This window comes from Lepisosteus oculatus, chromosome 8 (genome assembly GCF_040954835.1).
Source record: "Lepisosteus oculatus isolate fLepOcu1 chromosome 8, fLepOcu1.hap2, whole genome shotgun sequence".
In the NCBI taxonomy this organism is placed as follows: Eukaryota; Metazoa; Chordata; class Actinopteri; order Semionotiformes; family Lepisosteidae; genus Lepisosteus; species Lepisosteus oculatus.
This window is the reverse complement of record NC_090703.1, coordinates 49,356,128-49,374,659: the sequence shown is the minus strand read 5'-3', so window position 1 is coordinate 49,374,659 and position 18,532 is coordinate 49,356,128. Positions and strand designations below refer to the sequence as shown.

Genomic DNA, 18,532 nt, shown 5'->3' with positions numbered 1-18,532 from the left:
GACAATCAAACCAGAGGAAAAACAAGCATGACTGATGAGCACAGCCAGATTAGCATTACCTTATATTAGCACTAGTGAGATGAGACCAAATGAGAGCTAAATAGGGTCTATGAACCTAGGAATTTTCTCTAATAACTGTTCACAAACTCACAGACACAGTGGTAAAGCGCAAAATAAATAATTCAGTGGCTGAAGATAGAAACTTGAGCACAGAAACCACAGAAATTGTAAGTTTGTTCTTATTCCTGATAGAATTTGTATACATTTAAAATCGATGGAAGAATATCTAATCAATAGCAAATAAAATAATTATTGTGTTATATTATTAGGACAGGTGTGTGTATATTACTAATGAAGTTTCAGCCCCAGAAGGGTAAAAATGTTTCTTTTTTCACTTTAAAAATCTGAAACGTGCTTGTTTTGACTTTTTTTAAAATCTGTGTTGAGACGAGCACAATGTAATGTTTTTTACAGGTCACCTGTCTTTATCTGTATTTGGCTGGGCTATGACCAGTGTTGAGCAAAGTTACTTTTAAAAAGTAATCTATTACAGGTACACGTTACTTACAAATTAGTAAGATGTGAAGGAAAATAATTTTACTGATATGTTGTAGTTACCATGATCATTCTCAAATCTAAATGTATTTAGCTGAACTGAAGAAACGTCTAAAATACACTGGGACATGCTTCCCTGCTCGTTAGCACAGAAGATTAAAATCAGGTCAAGATCTAGCCAAAACTGTAAGAGAATGAGAGAGTGCACTGCACTGAAAGAGACAACACGGACTGAACAATCCTCAGTTCAATTTTTTTACATCAGTGAAATCGTTTTTTTTTATTTTTCTTGTAAATTACGTCACGTTTTTAATGGAAGAAAACTGATCATCACTGTCTGGAGAACAATGGTATACCAGTATTCAGCACAAAAACTGTTCTGCTATACCACAGGCAAAAGTCCTGTCAGAAATATTTGTCTTATACTGCTTCCTGGGGCATGCTGATAAAAGGCGATTTCTTTTAGTCCTTAATCTAAGCTTTTACCATCTGCTTCACTCCTAGACACAGTCCAACTGCTCTAAGCTCAGGACAGTGCCAGAGCATTCTGAGCTACCAATGGCAACAAAGACAGCAATTACACTGTCGCCGTAACTGGTCCAGTCTTGCTAGAGAGGCTGAAAAGCAGTGCAGCATGGAATACGAAGCTCTGGACTCGTCTGAACTGCTCACAGTTGTGTTTGCAGTATACATTACAGAGTCGTAAAAAATTTTAAAAAACCAACCGGCTGTATTTCTGGAAACCAAAAAACTATTTTGCAGCAATTCATAAACTTGAACTTTACATCACTGGCCATACACTTATACACACATTTACACACTGGTCCAAAAGAAATGTAATGCTTTGCTTCATCCTGGTGTTATCTGTTATTTGTTTTCCGTCAATAGTACAGTCTGGCTTGCTGTAGTGCTTGTCCTAGGGCAACGTCCTAGGGCAACGTTACAACTTTGAATTGCTTGTTTGGCCTTGAAAGAAGTAGTAAAGTCAGTAGTAAAGATGTTGTGATTTGAGGGGCATTAAGCCACGCTGAGAGTGCTGCTAGCTTTAAGATGATAGTCACAATTGCCACGCCTACAGCACTAATTCACTTTTGGTTTTCTAGGAGGACTGCTTCTGATTATGCAGTTCATGTGTACGTAACATGACCAGACAAGAGCAATGTTAGGAGATTCGGTGGTTTGCCGATACAGGGGTCCGCAGGCCCGGTCCTGGATGCAGCAGCACCTGAAGCCGTTAAACTGCTCCCCATAAGCCATTAATGAGCTGATTCAGGTCATCATGAACCCACCTGAACCAAAAACCTCCAGTCGTAGGACTGTATCCGAACAGAACCCTCAGGCACGCAGAACATGTTCACTGTATACACATTCACATTCAGGTGCAAAAAAAAAAGTTTGGACTTGAGGTGTTTATAAATTAATGATTACTCTTACCTCTGTAAGGAATAAATACATTCAAGTGAAATAAAGATGATCTCGGAGGATTTGGAAAGTTTACAGAGAGATGATTCATGTCTCAGGGGTTGGGGTGAGATATATTCCTCTTGTGCACGTTCAGCTGGGTGACCCTATTTGACTGTTGATGTCTTCTTGTCACACACACACATTGGGATTGTTTAATAATGGTTTATACTTATTTGATAACACGCAAGCCAATTAATCAAAAAGTCCTTCTATTTCCCTTGTGGTCGTTGTCTGACTGACATAGTTGGCTGTTTGGCTCCAGTATTTGGATACACCCAGGTTTGTTTACGGCGACACACGTGTGCGTTTGCGAAGCCTCTCTTGCAGCATTACACCGCGAATCATTTTACACAGCCGCACCTGAAACCGGAAAGATCTCATCTTAATGACAGTTCTGCAGCAGATCCAGCGCACACAAGGCAGGCTGCGCAGGGACTAGAGCCCTGTGGAGAACAATCACTTTCTGTTCTCTTTATCCAACCCACAAAAAAACTCTTTTGCCCAGAATCTTTAGGACCTGCCTTACAAAGAAAGTAATTTCCTTTTTTATACCCAGCTCAAACAAAAAGTAAAACATCCACAGGTAACAATACAGCGAAGGCTTCTATTAATTACACTCACGTTCTACGAGCAGGAAGTTTAATTGTTATATGCATCAAAAATATGATGCATAATAAATAAGGCAACACATGCAGGTTTATCAGGGTTAAGGCTCTTAAAATCAATTGTGCTGGAAATATCCTGTACCAATATGTAACATCATCCCTGATACACACTGGGAACTTAGGTTTTCAACTCATTGAAGCATGTGGATGCAGATCCTTAGAAAACTGGGGTGCTGTTTGGCTCAGGCAATACCAGGATCAAACAGACAGAATTACCGTGGCGCTTGTCTGTGTTTTGAACAAGTGTTTATCAAACAAGGAAAGCAAAACAAAAAAAAAAACATGAATGTCTATCACTGCTCTAAAAAAAAAGAACCAGAAACAATGCTTGCTATTTTGACATTTCTAAAGGAGCTGGAATAAAATGATTGCACGCTGTGTCAGCTCAGTGGCTTTACATCTAGAGATGAAGACTGACGTCTGTTCCTTTAGTGACGCATTGTTTTAGTGATAGGCAATTGATGAAGTGCACTTATAGATGGATATTACATTAATGATTTAGATTACACATACATCAATTTCCCTTCGGGATCCATAAAGTCTTATCTATCTATCTACATGTATCGATCTACTATATACGTATGTGAATATTACATCAGAGCCATCTGAGCACAAAAATAAAAAAAGTTGTCCGCTTCTCCAGTGAACATTTCCCGTAGTGCAAATACACATGTGCAGCCAGTTTACTGCCCTGTCACCCATCTTTCTGATCTACCTTCTTAGTCATTAACTCATATCCCACTGGCCACAGTGTCACCTCTCTGACTCCATTACATAATGAACTTTCTTCTGGGGAGGGAGACAGATATTGACCTGAAGTTGCTTAACATGCTGCAGAGTAGTTTAAATACATTAAGTGTCCTTATTCGCTTTCATCCCTACAAGTATCCCCTGTATACCATGATGAGGCATCATCAAAGGATATTATGCAGGTATTCTTTTTCTTTTGCCGTGGTTTGTTTCCAATATTCTGTTTGTGAGTTCTAAGTCCATGCATATCCTTATTCTCTATAGGAACAAAAAAGAAAATATATCTTCCTTTCTCGAGAAAGGTGATCAAACTGCAGACCACAGGGGCCCACAAAGTGCTGGGCTGTACAGTGGCATGAAAGTCAATATATTGCTCAATGAAAAGGAGTAATCTTGAGACAGTACAAGTAACTCATAAGAGCTTCTTAAGAAAACAATTCCGGTCAATACAAAAAGGACCTCTGTGTGAGAAGACCACCCTGGTTCTGCAAATTCCCAATTCAAATGGACGTGCAGGAGCGCCTTGCACAGGCAGGAGTTTATGGTGGGCTGCAACACATTTCATTTGAAGCCGTGGACATTTGGAAGTGACACGATACAAATGTTCAGAATCCATATTGATGGATACCAACCAAGCCAAGAGTGTAAATATTGCAGAAGCGCAAATCGACAATAAAATGCATTAAGTTTAGGAAATATGAGGCACTTCTTTACACAATGTGTCATGGGTGTGTCTCAACAACCAAGGTGGCCAAATAACATCTTTCCTACATTATAATGCCTGAGATGACACCACCACCACATCTGTGGTTTTCCAGAGAAAATCACCCATTTAGTAAGCAAAGCCAGATAATTTTTTCGGTCACGGTACATTGCAAACTCAGATTCCCGTGTTTAAAAACACACAACCGACATTTGGAGGACAGAAGGCTATTGTTAAGTTCTGTAAATTAGCAGAAATATTTCTGCCCAGCTAATAACCATTTAACAGCCTCTGCCTTCGTCATAAGCATAAACATCTGTTCACTCAACCGCGACCCGAAGCTTGTACCCTTCAGAAAGTATTTACTGGTTGCACCTGATTGAAGTTGCTCATTACCCAGCCCTTCCCCCCTGCCTGACACTTTTATTCAGCCACTTTATCTTCATCATTTTACAGGTGTGGGACATGGAGGGGAAAACAACCCTGATCCACAAGGTACTTCAGAACATCCTCGTTCAGCCTGGACGCACCGTGCACAGGTAAGAGCTTGACCTCGCAGTCCTCCCTCCCCTCTGGAGTTCAGCATCAAGGGCCCAGGGTCAGAGATGTGTTTTCTGCCAGTTTTCAAGGGCCTCAACACCCCTAAGATGCAGCTTCAGCAGTAGACGTGCACGTCAGGAAGTGTTTGATCTTGGGCAAAGCAAGCTTTAGTTACCAAGCTTAATTAACTCCAGCGGCTAGCATTTCCTGAGCCGCACACCCCCTTGTGCCCTGCTACTGCTTAATTTCTTGCAGGTGACTACCACTGGAGTATCGGCTGCCATAAATATTCGCCATGGAAAGGAGAGTTATAAGGCAAATTGGTCAGTCACAGATATGTGTGTAATAAGTGGGTACTCCACTGTACTTAGCTGTTGCTTATTACTGGAGGAAATGAAAGTGAACAGCCTTTTAATTCTCCAGCTGGCCTTAAAGTGATGTGGTTCTACTCAGGGCAGGCTTAAGTTAACCCACTGATATCCGGAATTCGCCACTAGCAAGGCTCTGTAGAATACTGAGGAGAAAGCAGCACTTGCAAGGAAATGAACTCAGGTCGGTGGAAAGGCATCGGCCTGGACAGGAATGAAATTGAGTTATCCGAAGTCTCCTATATAATTCCAGCTGACGCATAGGTCTGCATATTTCCTTTGAAAATGTTCAAGAAAGCAATCCTAGAGTACCATTATTCACTAATAGTACAATACTTTCATAACTTTTCTTTCCAATAAAGAAACTGTTGCCAATTTCAGGAAAGCAAAAGTACAGAGAGATGTAAATAACGTGAAAAACGCTTATTCATCTTCTGTTGTCTACCACCATCTATTTCCTTTGATGAGTTTTGGTAAGTTTGCATTGCAGCAGAGGTCTGGGAAAATTCTCCTGACTCTGGCATATGTTTTATTCTGTCACACTTTCTCATTTTGACTCCAGTAAGATTTCCTTAACTATGAAATTGCTCTCTAAGGACAAGAAAGAGTAAGATGATCTCAGATTATAAGATATCACCCTCCTCATCTATCCTTTGTCACTTTTAAGTTAGCAGATCACTCACTAAAACTCCTTAGAAGATAAAAAAGGCAGTAAAATCTGGTTTGGCATATTAATACCCTAGACTCATTAAATTAATAGAGCCTGATTTTCTACGAGATGCATGCACAAATGCCAGTTGAGTTTGTAGGGGCTTCAGGGTGTGTATGTCTTTGAAAACCCTGATCAGCATATTGGACGTGCTTTATTAGAAATCTTCTGAAGATGTTACAGGATCCAGAGTAACTACTAGCTGTGGGTTTACCTACCTCTCTGCCTAGTCTGGTTAGATATGAGTGATGGTGTTAGATCCCGTCTAACCAGCACTTGGACAAGGGTGGCAATGCTGATCAGGGCAGTGGTGCCGGTTATCAGTCCTTCAGCCCATATTGCAGAACCTAGAAGCAGTAGTTTTGTGGAAGGTGCCCACCTGAAGACAATACAACACAGGCTTTAAAGAAACTCACTGGGACTCTCTCGATGAACAGCGGGATCATGAAGCCATATGCCTTGCAGGGCGACCGTTGAGCATTATTTTAATTAAACTGTGGCCTCCTTGGTGCTCAGTTAATTACTGAAAATGAACTGCAGATGTACAGGGACATCCCTTGCTAGCTTATAAAGTGTTAAAATGAACAGAGCTTGGCTACCTGATGTGACTGTCACCACTAGACTGCCACATGAATTTGCAGGTCAATCCTAGCGACTGCTTGTCGTGTCGACAGAAGCTAGATTAATGTGAGGGGTATCATAGACGTTTTCGCTGCTAGTCGAAATCTGCCACTGGAGTTGCAAATCGGGGTAAAATAGAATTACAGATTTTCGCACTTTACAGTTAAACACCATAACACATCTTTTATAAAGATATAAAAATAAAATAAAAATAAAACAGCAAAGACCACAAGATAAAGGCACCATTTAGCTCGGATAAGCTACCTTTGCAGATGTCTCACAATACGAATGAACCAGTTTTCCAGATAAGAGCAAGAATCGCAGATAACAATCTTTATACAGCTGGAGCTTTGAGTTGGCTGAAATGCTTGTTATAGACAGAAATGTTTTGTAACTACCAGCTAAACCTGTTAATAGGATATTACTGAAAGCACCTATAAGCTTATTATGATTCAGTGATTATCCCTCATAATTTTCCATTCAGCATCCTAGTGACAATCAAATGACCTGGAGTTACACTGAACTGTAATTCAGATACAGAAAAATAGATTTTCCACCCCGAAAAAGGAGCAAAAAATATCCCAAAAGCTGCAACATCAGTACAAATTCTGTCCAAATTAACTGACTTTATCTGAATCTGAAACTCACACTGGTTTGTTCTCAGAGGCTTAAGTGCTGAATGAATACCTATCAGCTATTGAATTCACATTTGCTAATGTAGCGTTAAAGGAATTAACCATAAGATTTTCAATCGCAGTAGTCACAATGGTAGTTTTGAGATCTAACTACACTAACATCACTCACATAAGGAGATAATGAGATGAAGGTCTTGGAGGGACGATGAGAAAATGCTTCTCTGTCGCTCTGTGAAGACTTCATTGAGACAATTTCGTCTTGCCCATCCAACAGTAAAAAAGCACTGCCATTAGACAATTGGCTATGTGCTGTCACTCACTGTCACAGTAATAACTTACTTCCACCCAATTCAACAGCGTTTTCAGACAGAGCACAGAATAATGAGCCTGTCTTACCAACTCTTATGGTAAAAATACAAAAATCATATTCTTAATGTACTGAAAGCCATTGTGAAAACTGTGAGGATTATATTATGCAGCACTTGTATGAAACACGACAAAGTTAATGGCACCCTCGACAGCTAGACACCCAAGACAGATAGAATCACAGACAACCGTGACTCTTTGCCTCATGATGCTGACTTTCTGTGCTGAATACCAGCTGACATTTTTCAGAACGAACTGCTCATTTTTTAAGGTCAGACCTTGTACCTCTTGCTCTTTGCCATAGCTTCTCTTTGGCATAAAATCTCAGCTTCCTGCACATTTAACATATTTGTTTCTCTTATACGGTGAAAGTGTTGTTCCAACTCAATACACAGAATGCGCGCTGCACACATTTTTTTTGAGTGCCTAGAATATCAGGTACACTTATCTGCCGGAAGAATATATACAGTACTAACAGGTTCTGTTTCTGCGCTCCTGGGGCTTGCAAGTGTGGAAACCAGTTGTTGAGATTCAGTCAAAATATTAGATGTGAACATCAGAGCAGAACTTTGTATTAGTTTAGCTAAGTCCACACATTCTGTTCACTGTTTGTTGTCTGGTAACCTCTGTGCTTGGCTCTGCTCTTTGGCTTTATGCTATAAATGCAGATGCCATATAAAAATATTCGGTTCAGTCATCCCAATCAGTAACAAAGAGTGTGCGTTGTGTTGGTCTGCGTTGATGTGTTATGTAAGACAATTCTCGGTTCTAATATTTAAACAGCAGAAATTGAGCAACCTGAGATGTAGATACTGTAAGTACGTGCGTGTGTTCTACACATCTGCTCACTTCCAGAAATATGAAGAAATTGGTGAATTGGTTTGATTGTAGTTGTTTTCAGACCTGTTGAAAGCAAAATTTCGGAGTGAAATGCACAGATGTCGGAGGTAGGTTCGGCAACCAGAACCTTTATGGAGATCATTTGTCTTATGGAAAGACAATACAGCCTGTCTCAAGCTTTAGACCCAGTGGCAGGCTTTACAGGCAGACTCAGCTGTGGGCAGGAAGAGAATGGCACTCAGTCGAAGGCCTGTTTTGAAATAGTTTTTATTGTAGTGGTCCCCGTGCATTGGTTACTAGTAGTAGATCACAGGTGGGAGTCTGGCTCCATCAAATAAGCCAGTTCACTAAGGATAGGATTTGCTGCTGTTATTTTTCTATTAGGGGAGAATTATGCTAAGCCTTTAGAAGCCATTTCTGTGTTGCTATGGCAGCCCATATTTCCTGCAGGGTTGTGACCTTCAGTGACTACAGTGCAAAGCCAAGTACCACTGAGATGCTTTGAGGATTAGAACGCAGGCTCATAGATATGCAAAATCCCTCAGATATGATTGAACCATGTAAGGCTGAATGACAAGTTTATTGAGATCGCCGCTCTTTTCATCTTATCATTATTATGTGAATATTCCAAAATCACTCGTCATTCCTTGGATTCTGGTTATTTTATTTATTTATTTTTTAGGCAGCGATTTTGTTTTTTTACATTTCTTTTTCGCGAAGGACAGGAGGCAGTTGTGATTTTTAAACAAAGGCCGATTTTATTTTATGTTGGGTTTTTGTTTTTAAAAAAGTGGAAGTTGAACTACACAGGAGGAGAAAAAAAAAACATCTTTTAAAACACCCGAGGATGTCGACATGTTAGCAATCAATACTCAGTCAAGTAGGCAGCTGCAGCACTAGGTAAAGCTACATATGTTGGGTATGTTTTATAGAAACCACTTTCATTCAACTTGCAAAATACACGGAAAAGTATCGCATTTTACTTTTATCGCGAAACAAATGATTATGAAAGCAGAAGAGTTTTAAAAAACAAAAATTAACGTGCTCGGGGGGGTTCTCGTGTGTCATCACAGAAGAGATCAGAATTGTGAGACACGTCGATGAGGCTGAAAGGGTAAACAAAGTGGTGTTACTTACTTTCGGTGACGGTGTTCCGGTGAACACGGGACTGTCAGAGGAGGGGTCAGAGCTGGTCGCAGTGGCGCGGCGAGGGTGAGTCAGGGCCCCTGCGCCCGGGGAGGAAGGCTGTCCACGCTGCCGGGCCACGACTCGGGGGGGCTTGGCTCGGCTTGGCTTGGCTGCCCGTTAAAAGAAACAGGAGGACAAATGATACTTCACGTCCATGTTCACCAACCAGAGCGCAGAGATTTCACTCTGATCGGTGATGATGATGATAATAATAATAATAATAATAATAATAATAATAATAATAATAATAATAATAATAATAAAGGTAAACAAACAAAGCAGTCGCTAGTTATGTTTGATGTTAATCCCGCTGAAGAGTTTTAATTTAAACGAGAGTCTTTGAAGTGCCCTGTGTCTGATCTGGGCAGGACCTGTCCCTTCCAGGTCCTATTGATTCCCATGAAAGGGACAGAGGCTGTCCTTATTAACGGTGGCGGGACCCATCTGTATAATAAAACACAACCTATCGTTTGTTTGCTTCTCTTTCCGATGCGTTATTCAACACGATCATACATGTTTGCAAACACGCGCTGGTCTGCTCATTGTTTATATTTGATACAGAAGTGTTTTGCCCCTCTTTGAACAGCAGATTGCACTGTTTCTGCAAAAGTATCTTCAGGGATTTTTTTTTCTTTTGTATTGAGTGTAGGAGAGAGAGATCGGTTTCCATTGAAACGGATAAAAATGACCATGGAAAAACTGACAAAATTGTTAATACGCAGTTGTGTTTTTTCATTTTACCAGACAATTGTGCTATCTCTGTTTTAATATATTATTGTTTACTCAAGGCTTTATAATTATATTTATATGTGGCTACAAATTGCGTATGACTAATAGGAGGAGTAGAATTTATTCATTAACAGATTGTGTGTTTTTCTGACCAATGAATTAAAAATAAACCCAAACGTCCTTAATCACAAGCTGTTTATAGATGTCGGTTCTATTATCTGTGTATCGCCTCACACAGTCCCCACTCGTTTAAACGAGCATGTAAAACTTTTCTCTTTTTTTAGTGTTATTAATTAGTCTTGTTTCCTTCGTGATTCTTTTTTCGGTAAAATCTTCTATTGCCTTGTTGCACGTCTCAGATACTGATTGTAAAACAGAACTGCAATAGTAATAATACACTTAATACGTTTATTTCGTACCATAGCGCGCACGTAATGGACATAAAAGAAGTTAAAAAAAGATAAACGTATTTCTTTCAGAGTTTTCAGTAAAAAAAAATGGAAATCCTCAGTAAATACGTGTTCTGAGAGATTTGAAAACCTAATTACCATGAGAGTCCTCATATTGTCTGGTTAAGCAATAAATACTCCACGGAAAGCACAGCGAAGACCTTATTAAGTTGTGCGTGTAGTTTTATGGACTCGGAGTGCGTAGGAGCTGGAGACGGCATTAGATGGGAACTGGAGTACTGGTGCGAGTGAGCGAGCAAGCAGTTTCCCTTTTAATTTATTTTTAAGAAACAAGTATGGACGGCGTACACAATGCCAACAAAGAGATCAGTCTTTGAAAGTCCGAGATTGACACTCGTGTGGATACAAAGCACAACAGGCCTCCACTTTGAAGAAGAAAGTGCTTTGGGTGTCAGATTTCTCGAAACTAGTGCCCAAAGACAAGCTCAAGAGTAAGACCTGTTGAATCGGCATACTTAAGACGAGACAGCGTGGCTGGCTTTAGGGGCCGCCGCTGTAACTGTTCCCAAATGAGGATCGGGAGAGGTCAAAGCGGCAGTGGCGGAGTGAATGAGCCAGGATTAGAAAGAACACTGTTTTCTAACTTGGGTCGGTCGTCCCCTGTTCCTCTCCCAGGAAACACATTAAAAAAAAAAGCTCAAGATGGAAGTTAAGATGGAGGCCGGATTCTTCAAGTGGCCCAGCTTTACTGAGTCACGGACAGCTGGGGGACGAGGGACACTGGGGGGGGTCGCCCGGTTGCAGGGAAACGCATTGCTCCGTGCAAAACGCCCCCGGGCCGTGCTACGCTCTGTTTCTCACCGGCGCGTTTGGCGGAAAAACAAAATCGCAGGCCGCCATCCGTTTCTGTCCCGGTTTGTACCCGTGAAATTAAAACGCCCCATCTGTGCCCGTGATGCCGGGATTTCTCACCTTAGTGGAAATTCCTGGCTAAACACGCGGGGCCCGTCAGCTTCGGCTGCAAGAACCGACTGCGCTATGAGTACTTAGCAGCGTGCGTCGCCTTAAGGACTGAAAGAGCGTTCTAGCACTCTTTAATTTCTAAATTACTGCAAATTAATGAATTCCCACAAGAAACTCTATTGAACGTGTGGCACAAAGCTCAGTTTTCTTTGGTATCGTTAATGATTGTGCCTAATTGATTGTTGGTGGAGCACTGAGAGCTTTTCACTTGGCTCCGAAGCACGCTCACTACGGGGAAATGGCATTTTTGTGTAGTAGTCTATTGTCTTCCTCATTGTGTTTCACGGGCCGTGTTCATGATGAAGGCACCCGGAAGGACGAGAATGACCAGAGCTCCCGCTCGCGTGCGAGCGCCTGTCGCCGTCATGACGTCAGCCCACCTAAGCCTCTCTGCTCGGTGCTTTCAGAACAGAAGTGTTTTCGTTTTTACATCCTGTGGGAATCCGAAGGGTAGCAACACGAACTTCTGGCCAGGAAATGAGACCCATACACCGAGAAAAAACACCCACAGGGAGTGAAATATTGGCCTAATATAACATAGACCACTGCCGCGTTTTTTAGAAATGCAGGTGGAATCGGAATTTAAATCGGAACTGAATCCTTTGACATTCTGAGATTATCCAGCCTAAAGAATTATAATTATTTAATTTAAAACATAATTTCGTCTGTTTTCTTATGTCTGGGAATGCTTCGATTCTTCACCTACTCTTACGTTACGTTGCTTGTATCATGTGCCCTGCACCGTGGGCAGTATGCAGTACAGGGGCAGAAGGTTCACACATTGACGCTAAAATCTCTCACGGACATCACGTGATCCCCCCTGTCTGCTCCGCGGCGCTGTGAACGCATGAACGGGCGGGGAGCTTCTTGTTGTTGTCTTTTCTGTTGGCCTGCATTTCATAAAGATGCGATGCAATGAATGAATTTGGATTGCAAGAAGTGTAAAAACAAATCTCAAATACAAAAAGAGTAACCTCCCCGAGTATCGGCTACACCACGCGTGGCCCAAGTGCTTTACTCCAAAATAGGGACGTGCAGAAGGTGTCTTAATTTGATTAATGACTTTCAGGCGAAGCCTCTTTGGACTGCCTAAGGACCAAGGACAGCTCCATTCTCTCCTGCTCGTCTCACCTGCGGTTACACCCCGTTTATCCCGCAGCGGCACGTGCCCACAGAACCCCCGAATTCGGGGGAATTAAGAGGAGGCGGGATTTACACGAGAGACCGAAGAATACAGCCGCCCTTACAGTGACAAATTAATTAACCTGACACGAAGCCACACACCTCCACATCACATCACGGAGTGGCGAAATCTGAAGAGGACGGGACAGTGTTTTCTTAAACAAATACAAGTCGAAACAAGAGATGAGATACATTTCCGTGTTGAAAAAGCAAATATTTAACAACGGTGTAGCGTTTTATACGCCATTCCTTTTTAAATTATTAAAAATAATATATCCTGGTGTATTGCCAATCGTATGTTTTGTTTTAAACTTAGACGAATGGATCCCAGCTTTGTGCATCGTTCATTTTCATAGATTTAAATGTTTGTGCACCTTATTCGTAAGACAAATCCTTAGCGTTTTGATTGAAAACACGATCAGTGAATTTTTTGTCTTCAATTACGTACTTTTCATTAGCGCACTATATACAGACGTGTCACATGAAAATTCAGTTAATGTAAAAGTTTGTTGTAAAAGTCCTTCGATTATTATTATTTTTTGTTCGAGTTTAGTCTAAACGTCTAAAATGATTTATCCCTGTCTACGTTTTATTCTGGCTGACAAGTAAATTTCACTCTTTGGCAGTCTAGCTTGGTGACGTCTATATCACATTATTTGTGAAAAATGTCTTCTGCGAAATAGTGGGTGATGTCACGTGACTAATGGCCTCAGATTATAAAAGCAAAATGTTCTTGTCTTCTAAATCGCTTTATGCACAAGTGGGCAGAAAGAGCACAGGAATCCATATTCCCTGCTATGCTTTCCGTAAGGAAAGAAAAGTGTACATACATCATCGAATAACAATTTCTTAATGATTGTAAGTGTGCCATTATAATTTCACCATTTAAAGTTGTGACATGAAATTGTTACATATCCATATGGATTGATTGATTTGTGCAATGTTTAACACACGTACAATTTATCGTGTAATAAATGTTTAAAATGCCCATTTATATATTGTGATTTGAGGCACAGATGAGGTCATTGTGTGAGACACAAAAAATAAACTTGAATGCCAATAAAGAAGTAAATGTCTTTCCTAATGCCAAACAGTTATTAAAATGGAAAAATACAGATTACATTTGAGAAAGTGCTCAAACATCCAGTTGGGCTTTTACTCATCACTGAAGAGTGCATTTCTTTCCACCACAAATACTGATCTGGTTTTTACGAAATTCTAAAAAACGATGGCGAAATTAAGTTCTTGAAGATTTCCGTGTTCATACCCATCAAAACCCCGTTGTGCGCGTCTGCTCTGTGAGACCTGAAATTCAACATGTCTGCGCGCTACCTGCAGCTCCGTCCGACACCCTGGTGTTGCCCCGGTTACCCGACCGGCGGCATCACTTCCAGCTCTTTCCGATTTCGGGTTCGGCCCTGACGTCACAATCAAAGTCCTGCGAACTCGACTGTGATCGGGCAAAAATTTAATTTCATAATACGTCGCAAAACAGGAATTAATCTTGGGTATCACCCGACGAAGGGCTAAAGAAATTGTGTGGTCGCCGATTTCCGAATGATTTATTCGTTCACTCAGGCATTTGCAACATACAGTGGACGCAGTCAAGACACATTTGATCACGAGGTTTATCAACTATTGCCAATCAAGTTAAAAAAATCGTTTTTTTAACAGTGTGGGGGGGGAGCACTTGTTATGGTCAGTTATTTCCTTGTGTGAAACACGATCGTTTTAGCTTATTATGTCACTAATAAACAATTGTCTGGTTACAATTTGCAAACCTTTCCGTATTAAGCATGCTGTCAAAACTAAACATTGGCATTATCTAAGTAAATAATTAAATGTCTCTTCCCTTAAGCAATATCCCTTATTGACTTGTTTCGCCACACGGTTTGTCATTGAAATCTTTTCGCGCAAATTATCCTGCTTGATGGAAGACGGTGCTGAGCTGATCCCTCACACAGTCCGGGTCCGAATTCGCTTGACGCCGTGTGGCACAGGTGTAGGCGCGCGTGTCACGATTTCTTCTCTGATCAGTAAGATCGGGGTGGGTCCTGCGCTTAATATGTGGGTCTACACACCCGACAGTCTCTCGAAAGTAAGGCCACACGACTCAAAAGATCAAATACAATTATTTGTAGATTAAAATAATTATTATAATAGTGTTGCATTTGTATGTTGTGACGTTTTCAGTTACGAAAATGCCCTCCGTCCCCATTAATATGTGCTTACGTTTTTCATGTTGATTTTTTACAAAATGTTTTTTTTAAATATATATATAAAACCTGTGGTTTTATACAAATCAGTTGACTCTGTCTAACATACTGTATGTAGATTTATAGAATTGAATATATATTCTGTGAACGGAAACCCGATTTCCTTCAGATTGATCACCCGGACGATTCGTAGCTGTATATGTTGTCCTTTTTGAAGCATGTGTGTTCAGAGAGTGTTGGAACCATAAACATTTCCCAGTTACTCGTCGTGTTGTGTAATGAAGGGCAGTGGTTAAGGTGCAGCTGTGATTAGATTGGTTTCGGCACTTGTCGTGGTTGTTGAATTCTGTCAAGAAAACAAATAAAAAGTCTTTGTTGGTAGAATCATTATTAATTGATTGAGCGTTTGAAATTACCGATAAATTATTTCAAACAAACATAAACCGTCCCCAAGTGCGCGGCACATTTCTGTTAATTAGGACTTTAATGAGAACCTTCACATTATTCACCCACGGAAAGAAAAATATCATTGCACTCGGTCTGATTTCAGAGAAACATGAAATTTTGAATGTGATGCTTCGAATATTAGGCCACAGGTGTGGGAGCAGAGGTCGAAATCATTTCTCTAGTATAGCCGAAATGATTTTGCTTGCAATTAAATACAGCTGTATCAATCTAATCTATTTTACTCCGCGTATACATTTATTTCACGCTGGAAGACCGGAGCTGTTAATGAGGCGGTTTGGGCCTCTTGTTAAAGTGTTCTCAATATGATGCTTTGAAAGGCTCTTTTTGTCTGCGAATGGTGGACCACTCCTGCATTTACGTCCTGCGGAACACGAGCCTTAACCTTTATACACAATGCCCTGTAAACATGCCCTGCGCATTGTATAAATTATTTGGATTAACGTCTCTTTGTTGTTTGAACACTAGACCCACAATGTACACAGTTTTTTCAGCCTTTAAATTGACTTCCAAGTGGCTGTTTTGAGCTTTGTTATCTAAAGAAGAAGTTATCTAAGGACTTGACAAAATAACCATTTTGTATATTATTCACCAATTAAAGGCAGATTTTTAACTGAAAGCACCCACAGCTCATTCAAACCCACAGCACTGTTTCCAATTTTTTTAAATACTTTTAATTTCCTTATTAAGCAAACGTAGAAGTCACGTATGCACGGGTTCAGTATTCGTTGTTTACAAATTTGAGTCTTAAAATGGACAATATTGTAGCTTCTCTTCACGACGTATGCTTGGCATCACTCATGCATGTATTAGGAAAGCGCCCGTTTTTCTCAGTGTTAAAGAAAACTAAATAGTACAAAGACAATTTTATTGTTATCAACATCAATACTAATCATCAAAATCATCAACCTGATTATTAATTATGAGTATGATCTACGAATAAGTTCGTATGGGCGATACATGTACTGATATGGTAAAACAAGTTTTGTTCACAGAGGTACATAATAATAAGAATAATAATAATTATTATTATTATAATGGAAGCGGAAGTTATTCATTTTTTTAAAAAGAAGTCGATTAGTATTGTAATAGTATTGTCGATTGAGTTAGTTCGTATCATTAACGAAATTCGACGGCTTTCATTAATTTAACATGAATTAAATTCGTATTTCGTTGACAGCCCGCTTCTCAACTTCATTGTTTTAAAAAAAACAAACACATACTCGAATCGAAGGTATAGCAACCTCTGGTTTCAGGAGGCATTTACAGTATTCAATGAATACTGGTGGGTTGTGTAAAGACGTTTTGGCATTCAATACAAAGTTTTCACCACACTTTTCAAAGTGACGTGCATGACACATAATTTTCAAAATGTGTTGCACGTAACAATCTGCCTAAAGCTGTCACAGATGACAGTCCTGGAATATAATTAGTTACCCTTAATATCGGGTTCATTATGTTAACAAATCATGTTATGAAATTTAAACAAGTTAATTTGACCGTGCAAGCATGCCCAGGAACGAAAAAATAAAATTCTTCTAGGGTTTATTTAAAAAAAAGCAAAACACCCGAGCACTTAATATTATTCATTTTTCAGATTTAAGAAGATGTTTTTAATGATTTTTACGGTATCTGTGCTCTTACGGTGAAATGTATAATTACTGAAAATTAAGAATCCCAAACGTGTTTAACGCGTCCAGGTTACCTGAATTGTGTTTCACGTTTGACACGAAAACACTTTAAAAACGAATATACTTGCATCAAAATGTATAAATAAAATAGTCTACGATTAAAAACGTAACCAACCTCAATTTGTTTTTCGTTTTAAAAAATGAAAATAAACTAAAACTGGTTTCACTGTGACGCTTTTTCGTACAGCGCATTTTTTTTGTATCGTAAAATAAAATTCATGTTATTAATACAAAGGCGATGAATAAGCGTTATGAAATAAAAACCTCCTTGCTGTTTGATCATTTTAATTCCTGAAACCGTGCTGTGTCGGAACATAAATTGTGTTTTGGATGTAAATAGATGTTGTTCTCGTGTGTCGGTGACTTCAGGCTGTAAGATAGTACAGTACGAACATACCGATTGTGGTCGTTTTTAAACGTGAAGTTAGCTTGCACCTGACAGAGCTGGGTTCACCCCCAACGCATTCCAGACAATTTCTGAAGGTATTATATTAACTACAAACAAATATTTCCGTTTGTCTCTATCTTCGGGCAATGTCAGTGTGCGGTTTCTTTTTAAGAGATGAACCTGTTCGCTTGTCATATCTGACAGTTACATGCAGCAGCCAACACTGAGGAGTGTATTAAGAGCGGTGTTGATCTGTCACTACCTACCCCCGGTTCCATACAGCTATTAAAACTTAAAACTTAAAAAAGGGAGATGTTTTTTTTTTCAGGTGGTGGCAAACAAAAACAAAACAAAGTCGTGGCATCTTACATCTTTTTAATCTTTCATTGAAGTCGTAGGGACATTAATGTCTTAAACGTAAGACGCTGTCCACAATTAATATTTCTGAGCGCGGAATTTAAATTTGTTCTCTCCTCACGTTCTCGCCATTCTCCTACTTTATAAATGTATTAAAAATTCGTTTTTAGTTTACCAGTATTTATTTTTATTTATTTTTTTGGGAGGGGTAAACTCTTACTTTGAAACTTTTATTTGAACGATGGAAAGATGGTTCTGACGGAATGGAGAAATCTATATCCCGGGAGCAAGCTCCTAACTGAAAGAGCATTAGTGGAGACAAACATCTTCTGTTTACATAATTTATCCCCAAATTCTACTGTGTGAGCTTTCATCATTTTGCGGTACCCAGTGTAATCTAAAGTTGAAAACGTAGGAGCGCAATTATTGATGTATATTGTCTTTCAGTTTTATCTCAAGAGTATCTTTGGGAATACGACAAGTAGCGTCGCTCTGAAGGAGTCCTCAGGAGTAGCGAAGCTCTAAGAACCCAGAGTATTTAAGCCATTTTAGGAGAAAATTCCGTCTTTAAAAAGCTCTCGATTTTGGTAGTTACTGAACTTCACATCCTGCGTACCTTGATAATACCAGCGGACCTGGGCTCTTAAATGTCAAAATCCATTACACA

The 18,532-nt window shown here is 39.9% G+C and overlaps 1 long non-coding RNA gene across 3 annotated transcripts in view; it reads left to right on the top strand.

The window, feature by feature from the left end:
- The window catches only part of LOC138241067 (uncharacterized), a 54,985-nt gene that overhangs the window by 7,822 nt on the left and 28,631 nt on the right, over positions 1–18,532 (top strand). For all 3 annotated transcript variants that reach the window (XR_011190284.1, XR_011190283.1, XR_011190285.1), the window contains exon 2: positions 4,594–4,676. This is a non-coding gene — a long non-coding RNA (uncharacterized lncRNA). The remainder of the gene's footprint in view (positions 1–4,593; positions 4,677–18,532) is intronic.